Genomic DNA, 8,992 nt, shown 5'->3' with positions numbered 1-8,992 from the left:
CCAAGAAATACAATTTTATAGGACTGACTGGTTCTACTGCTGTTAGAAACACTAAGATTGATGAATCAGACAAAGAGTGTGATGATTCCAACCTACCACAGTTTTACAACGTTACGATTCAGATAAGAGCATCTGAATTATTAACAAGGGATGTAGTTGGACCATGATGTGGAGAAAATACTGTAGTACTCAGTGAATTTGGGAGTGAAATTGAAGCATGCTGAGACTGCCTCAGGACTTTCTGGCAAAATTATTTCTCTTGCCAAAATATAGAGATTCTTCAAAACATACTTTACCCCAGAAATTACTCATTCCATTTTTCAGAGAATGTTTTCAAATCAGCTCATCTCTTTTTCATGTAGGTTAAAAGAAAAAAAAAGAAAAGCTTCGGCTTTTCTTCTGAAAAGCACTGACTGAATTGTGAACAAAACATTTTAATTGACAGAAACTGTTTTTTTGCAAATGTTTGTTTCTGAGTACTTCAGAATTTTTACCTTTTAGCCAAATTCAGTAAAAAATATTTTTATCTCACCTTTCGCAAAGGATGGAAAAATTACCCCAAGCTATCTCAGAAGTTTGTGCTACTAGAAATGCAAGACAAGCAGATGTATCCTATTCCAGCTGGCACAGAAGGTTATATTCTGACAGCAACTGCAGCTGCTTTTTCAGTAATTGTGGGTTGAGGATCAAGATTTCTTACTAGCACAGATACTGGAACGTTCTTATGCCACAGCTCTCTGTACTGAGAGCTGATGTGCTAAATGTGCTAATATAGCCTCTTGTCCAGTAAATTGCAATGTATCAGAAGTGGTGGAAATGCTGCAATGGAGGACTGTGCATTGATCAAAGCTGAAACTTTGATCATCAAAATAAAACTTCTCTGGAGTCTTGCTGACCATTAGAATCCACTGAAAATTAAGCAATTAGCAATTAGGAGGGCCAAAGATGTTTGCTGATTTTTCCACAGAAAAAGGTGCTTTTAAAAGACTTTATGGACTATAGAAAATATATTATAAATGTAAATTTATGTATTGTGAATTTATGTCATATTGCACATGCAAATTTTATCCACTTTTTTCAATTTATTTTTTCTTATGTCAAGCTTCAATTGAAGAGAGAGAGAGAGAGAAAGAATCATTCAAAAATCTAGATTTTCTAGTGAAGATAATAGATATGCACATGGATCCGATTTTCTGGATTTTCAGTCAGGCACTGAACGATAGATTTTACTTTCATGGTACGTTCATAATGTGAATACATTTTTTGTGCAGGTAATGGCATGAGATTATTTTTTTTCTACTAGCTTTTATGAACAGTTAATTGCATAGTGTGTTTTAGAAAGAAATCAAAATATTTCCAAAATCACTTTCCTACAATGAGTTAAATCTTCAGTAATGCAGCCTTTATTTCAACTCAGCATTCCCATATGTTCTGTAGAACTCAGAAGATTTCATACCTGATTGACATTAGTCATTTTAACAGTTAAATATATGTGTATACTGAAGTGTACATAACAGACATTTTAGAGTTCAGAGAGCATTTACCAAGCTAAACCTCTTAATGTGCGTGCAGGGTGAAAAAAATACCACAGCAAAAAACTGAGTTCAACTGAAATGAAAACAGAAAAAACGTATTTTGAGCCATTCTAGAATGCTTGGTGATGGAAACCATTTCAAGGTCAGAGGATTAATTCTACGAATAAATAATTTTCTAAATGGTATTCTTGAAGGATAGTGGGGAACATTTTCTACCAGTACTTATTTTGTCACTTATTTATCCCAGGTCCTAACTACTGACAAAAATAAAACTGGGTCTACTTGCTTTTTCTTCTAAAGAGGTGCTGTTCTGGACAAGACTAAAGCATTTACCAAGGTGATAGTAAGAAGTTCGTATTGCCTTTTCCGTACATATCCTGTGAATAATCGCTGCATTTCAGACTTTGCTTAACATGCTTCATTAACAGAAGAATATTTTAGAGGCATTTCTGATTTACCAGTAGAGTAGAATGCTTGATTTTAAGTGTATTGGGAATGCCAATTACTGCCATCCTTAACGTAAGACCTGAAAGACATGTCAAAGTATACTAACACCCAAACTTCGCTTTCCTAAAAAGGTAATGATTCAATTCATTTGCAGTTCTTTGCAGAGTATATTAAAGCCTAAATCCAAAATGAAAAAATATAGTAAACAGCAAATTTAGAGACTCTCTACTGTGATTTCACAGGGCCCTACAAACATTTGAATGTAAGGGGTTTTCTTGCCAGAACGAAACAGGCTGTTGACCTGGTTACTTGATACGGGATACACAGGCTGCTTAGGCATAATATTTGGCGGCACTCCACCTTTCACACACCATTTGATGCAGCAACTTGACATTAGTAGGGCATGGATCCACAACAAGCAAAATGCTATTACTCAAGCACTTGCTTGCATGAATCCCTTGATAGGTTATTACCTCTTTTGTTGGAATGATTGACAGCCTTCTGATTATGGGATATTAAGGAATTGTTGTGCATGTTTTTTTTACATATTAAACATATTCTTCCTCACTTATGACACATGCATGGATGAAATTAACTTTTCTCCACTTTGTACTTCCTTTACTGCACTATCAAGCAGTTACATATAGCATGGTTCCAGATGCAGAGGGAAGAGGCACATAGTCATGGCCATTTCACTCAACAAGTTGTATTAATTCCAAATTTTTGCCTTGGGAGTTGAAAAATACATTAATTGGTCAACCTCCTCTGAAATGAGCGTAGCAGCTATTGTACTGTGTTACCTATGTCATTCAGTGGTTATTGGCTCAATTTAGTAATCACTTATGCATAAAACATAATTTGGGCCTGATTTTTCCTTCATTTTAGTCCCCCCAGCCCCTTCTCATACTGTTTTTAGTATAATTTTACTTTTTTCATGCCATTCAGTTGACTTCAGCAGAGATGCAATGATGTCACTCAAAGAACTTGAACTGGTTTCTTTGCGCCACTTATGAGAGATACTTGTTTACTCAACTGTATGACATTTTGAGAGCACATATTGAAAGGCAATGTAAAAAAAGGAAATGTGAGTTATTATCAATGTGACAAGAGTTACTGACATATTGTTGTCACCTTTTTTCGAGTATAACTCATGTATATTTCACCTGAGCAAAATTTCTCAGACAACATATTATTTCAGTTTATTTGTGGACTTATCCTAAGTTTTAATGTTTGTCCAAATTTGACTAGGTCTGTAGTACTGTACACCAGATACAAAATTTCTTTTATATTAATTTAATGCTGTTGAAAACAATGAAATGACACAAAATATTTGAAAAAAAACCTTTTTTTTTCCCCAAAGTAAATGTAAAAGAACAGATTACCTACCTAAAATCTCAGTGATTCAAGATTAGAACAAGTACCATATGACATCAGTAAAAGTCTCACTGCCAAAAAACTACACCATTTAAGTCAATTACGGAAAATGTTGTGGAAAAGACAATTTTCATCTGCTGCCTTAAGCTTACTAGATGTTCAGAAAAAAAATGTCAATTTGATGGTTCATAAAGCAATTATTTTCCCATAAAATATCTGCTAAATAATCCACAAGACACAACCAAAAGGCCATCACTACAAAAGGTATTTTTCTACTTTGCAAAACAGCTATTAAAACTACGAGGCCACATTGTTGCCCTCAGAAGAATGGCTCTCCTGATAAACAATTGTCTCCCCATGCAAAATATCTTGGATAAACACTTGATAAAGCTTGATATACAGAAAAATGCAAATATAGCATAGTGCCCTTTAAAATGAGAGAAAAAAAAAGTCCCTAAGATGTGGAACATGAGAAAATACGGTAAAAAGATTTTTTTTTTACTGTTAATTGCAGAACGAGGCAGCCAAGTCTTGAATCAGCCACACTGTACAGAGAATATAGGCATGCAGGTGGGTTGGCATTGACATCATTCTAAGTATTCAAACTATGTTCAGACTGACTGGCAGAGCAAAGGGTGGGGGAAAAACATACAGTTGTTTTATTTAACTATATGTCATTTAGAGACTATACGTATGGAGACTTCTGCAACCTTTCCCAAAAGGAATTCTGTGCTCATCAACAGAAATTCTTCATACAGCTGCAACTATAGCACAGACAATCCCTTTGCATCTCTCCAGGACAAGACTGTGTCTTAGAAACTCAATGTAACCCTGGATTTCATAATTCTATACTCCTGTAAATTTACTCCTGTAAATTCTATACTCCTGTCTTTAAAAAGCAGCAGTTATTTCTATAAGCTCTTTCTGAGGAAAGGATATGTGCGTATGCAATAGTTTTGGTCTTATAAATCATATCAGTTTAGGACAATAATTTACAGAGAACAAATAGGAATGTTCTGAATATCCAGGAGCTGAGGTTCAAATCTCCATGGTGTGTTTTGACCAAAAAGCTGTGACACTCTATTGGCAGCATGAACATCAAATACATCCAGGCTCAACTGACCACAAAAAAACAGCCTGTCCTAAAAGCCTTTATTATTGTCTTCAACTTGCACCTAAGGGATGCAGCCTAATGTGCAGCCCATTGCTGGCCACTTGCCTGTGGAGATGCTAATTAGAAACATCTGACCTCATCCTCTTACCCATTAACAAAGCACAAGTGTTTTCCAGGTGGCAGACTGACTCATTTACAGTGCTTTGCTCTTCTATCTGTAGAAGCATGACCTTAAAGAGAAAGACTACTTAAAATTTTCCAGGTCTCATTCATGTACCTACCATATATATTAGCTTGTGTTCTTTGTTCAGACACTGTCATCATTAGTCATTAGATCAGATATGGAAGATCATTCCTTCTGTTGCGGGTTTAAAAAACAGTACTAGAAACTTTAAATTCAGGGGGGAAAAAAAATGCCAAATGCTTATTTTGCTGAAATGAGGGTTCTTTAATTCATGTTTCCGCAAAAACTAGAGATTTCAGAATATAGAATAATGATGTGAAACATGCTGCAGCAAGAAACAAGATGGTTGCAAGGTGCTGTCAGCTTCCCTCCTTAACACAGAGGCTTGCAATTTCTTATATTCCGAGCACATTCCCTTCCCACATTTACTCCTTGCAACAAGGCTTCACTAACATCATCCAGTCCCACCAAGGTAACAAAAGGGGAGAGAAATCCGTAGAGGCCAGCCAAGGCCATGCTCAAGGGCCAAGCAAAGAAGATCAATATCAACAGCCAGGTAAAGCTCCGCAACAGATTGATGCAGACTGAAGGGAAGCACCTGCAGAAACATTAAAAAATAGGATGGTTTATTCCCATCAATTTCTGATAATTTTTTGTTCCTCTGATTTTTTTCATTTGCTGGTGTGTTCATTTATTTAACAACCCATTTGAGCAAAAGAAACCTAAATAAAAGGTTCCAAAATCAACTTTGTAGCTACAAGACAATAGTGGACAACAGCCATTTGAATGAGTTCAGAAACCTGATTTAAGGAACATTTTTGATTATATCATATAGGGCCTGAGTTCTGAATATTTGTTTAGCTGTAATCCTCAGAGAAACTGCTTGTATAAGTTGCAGTCATACTGTAAGAAACAATTATTTTGCAGAACAAATTTTTCAGTTGAATATACAACTGTTTTACTTAGGCTTTTCATAAAATGAATGATGATATAGTTATTTTGATACATTAATTTTCTGTGCAACTGCTGTCAGTTATTGCATGAAATATGCAAGAGGTTCAGGCATTTTTCATTAAATGGCAGTGCTTATGTTGTAGTCATATTGTAAAATCTGGTGTTGAGGGCATTCAGTTACAATATATGAATGATTTATTAACAACATCTGAGCATATCATTAACAAATAAAGCACATCAACTGTAACAGTAATTTCACTATCAGAAATTAAATGTTATTTTAAGCCTTAACTAGTTCCCAAGATTCTTTACTAAAAATACAATATTTATTCAGTCCCTGCTCATAAACCTGGGGAACTAACATACACTTTCTAGACATTGAATGCACAATATTTCTCACTTTAAAGGAATGTGATAAACAGTTAGAAACAAGACCTTAATATGGAAAAATAATGTATATTATTAACAAGACAATTACACACTGACAATAACATTAATTTAATTTTCCTACTTCAGCTGAGAATAATAAAAGACATATCCAGAAAAGGACAGGGGCATGCTCTGCCTCCCTCCCCGTTTGGTGTCTAGGATCTGAGAATGGACAGTTCAAACAAATTGCTTCCCCTGTGATGAGTGTTCGGTTCCTGGCATTCTAATGTCACCTCAGTCTACACCATTTCTCTGCTGTAGAGAGGCCACACCAAAAGTCATGCTACTGATTTTGGTAGCTGCTCCACTCATTACTTGTTGCTTTTGCTGGTCAAGTCACTACTCTGTTCTTCTAGCCAATATAATACTTGCTGCTGCTCTGCTCACCATTATTCACAGAGGCTTGCAAGTGATCCAGGAAACATACTGGACATCATTATAGACAAGGATAAGAACAATCAACTACTGTTGTGATAAGTTGAATATTCCATCGAAAATGTTGTGGGAATTGGTTTGACTTTGTCCACATCAACTTCATGTTGATCAGGATATGAATAGGGATAAGCTAATATTGCATAGGGCTGTTTTTTATGAGTAAAAGGTAGGATTTTTTTAAATACAGCTGTAGATGATCACAGAACTGGTAAAGAAAACAGGCAAATGCTACGAGGCAAAACTGAACTATACCAGTTTTATGTCAAAATGTATTAATTAAGTGAAGGGGTATATATCACTGTATGGATTTAGAGAAAAACTCATGTCCCTGAATTGATGTTCCAAATAACCAGAATTAAGACATGTAATCTAATTTCTGTTATTTTGCAAAATGGTTTGTTCACAAAACTAGGTAGCTAGAGGGAGAAAAACCCCCTTAAAACCTAATTTCTAACTTAAATTCAAAATGTATATTTTCAAAACCATACAGGCTCAGATACTGAGGCCTATATTTTCACCAAAAGGTCTTCCAAATTTTTACCAGGTAGCATATATGCCAATCTGGTTCTGACTGTACTCAGCATCAAAACCTATACCTATCTCTGTCAAGCATAATCTAGTAGGCAGACTTGGCACACATCATGAACAGGTGGTAATTCCCAACAGTGCTGAGAACATTCACGTGGGATTTTGGGATCAAATTGCTCCCTTAAAATTGCATGGAGTCCCTCCTAATCAGTCCCAATGAAGCTGTTTTGGAGAATGGCAGGGAAAATCCAAGGGCCAGGAAAAGAATATAAAGTTTGACAATGTAGCCTACATGTTCAAACACTTAACTGGCAGATGGAGAGCCCTGCTTTACATAGTCATTGGATTATAAAAGGAAAAGCAGATACGGAGGACACCTTCAGTCAAGTATAGCTACTAGATTGCAGGGTCTTGTTTCACCTCTTTTCTTTCCCTCTTTGTTTTTTCATACGCAGAGGGCCAGATGCAACAGAAAGAGGGAGAAATTTATCTGTCAAGCTTCAATGATACGATGGTGCTTAGGATGCCATTCTAAGAGCTGAAGAGAGCATTGATCTCTAACCTGTTAAAAAGGATGAAAAAGTAGCCTCCTTTCTGCCTCCACATCCTTTTCTATGCCCAGGTACACTTAAAAAAGAACCCAACAAGACTCAAACAATAAGTCCTGTTCAGATTCTCAAAAAGAACAGATACAGAAAATTTCTTCAAAAATTCCAGGTCCTGGCTCCCAAGTGAAAGCGGTATCTATCTGATAGGTGTCCCAATTCAAGCACACTAACTCCAAAAAGGAACAGGGTTTCAGATAAACCCCAGAATTTAGTATTTCCAGCACGTTAGTTCTAAAGGTCATGTCATTACTTTAGCTTTTTCTGGCATGTTCCACTGCCTAATTATCTCATGTATTTTAGGCAGAACCTACATACCTATGTCAATCCTCTAGATGCCCTTCTGAGTGACAGGCAGCTAAGAATTAGGTACTGCAGCACCTCTTAAATTTACCATTCTGCATGTATTTTGTGAAAGTAGCAATTAGAATCTATGGTGCTATCAAAATGTAGATCACTTTAAAGGTAAAAGACTTCAATACAGAATCTATTTTGGAACATAAATTATATCAAAGCTTTTGGAAACTGAACAGAAATACTATACCTTTTGTAAGAGTCATCTACAATTTTTCCGTTTTCTATCATTGATGATCAGGCTGGTTCCAGCTGAAAGTCCTATGACAAATCCAGTAAAAATTATCTAAGTGACTGCTGTAAGAATTAAAGTGCTATACCTAGAATATTGCAGAGAGTTCTAAGTACCCAAGTGTAAGAAAAATGGGAATTAACAACAAAAGTCAGCAAGTTTGCTGATGATACAAAACTGGGAGGAGTGGCTGATACACCAGAGGGCTGTGCTGCCATTCAGAGAGACTTGGACAGGCTGGAGAGGTGGGCAGAGAGGAACCTCATGAAATTCAACAAAGGCAAGTGCAGGGTCCTGCACCTGGGGAGGAATAACCCCATGCACCAGTACAGGTTGGGGGTTGACCTGCTGGAAAGCAGCTCTGAAGAGAAGGACCTGGGAGTGCTGGTGGACACCAAGTTAAGCATGAGGCAGCAATGTGCCCTTGTGGCCAAGAAGGCCAATGGTATCCTGGGCTGCATCAGAAAGAGTGTTGCCAGCAGGTCGAGGGAGGTGATTCTCCCCCTCTACTCAGCCCTGGTGAGGCCACATCTGGAGTACTGCGTCCAGTTCTGGGCTCCCCAGTACAAGAGGGATGTGGCACTACTGGAGCAAGTCCAGCGAAGGGCCACAAAGATGATTAGGGGACTGGAGCATCTCTCTTATGAGGAAAGGCTGAGAGAGCTTGGCCTGTTTAGCTTGGAGAAGAGAAGGCTGAGAGGAGATCTTATCAATGTGTACAAGTATCTGAAGGGAGGGTGTCGAGAGGATGGGGCCAGACTCTTTTCAGTGGTGCCGAGCGACAGGACGCGAGGCAATGGG

Source organism: Apteryx mantelli, chromosome 4 (genome assembly GCF_036417845.1).
Source record: "Apteryx mantelli isolate bAptMan1 chromosome 4, bAptMan1.hap1, whole genome shotgun sequence".
Taxonomy (NCBI): Eukaryota; Metazoa; Chordata; class Aves; order Apterygiformes; family Apterygidae; genus Apteryx; species Apteryx mantelli.
The sequence above is the reverse complement of the archived record's forward strand: the minus strand, read 5'-3'. Positions refer to the sequence as shown.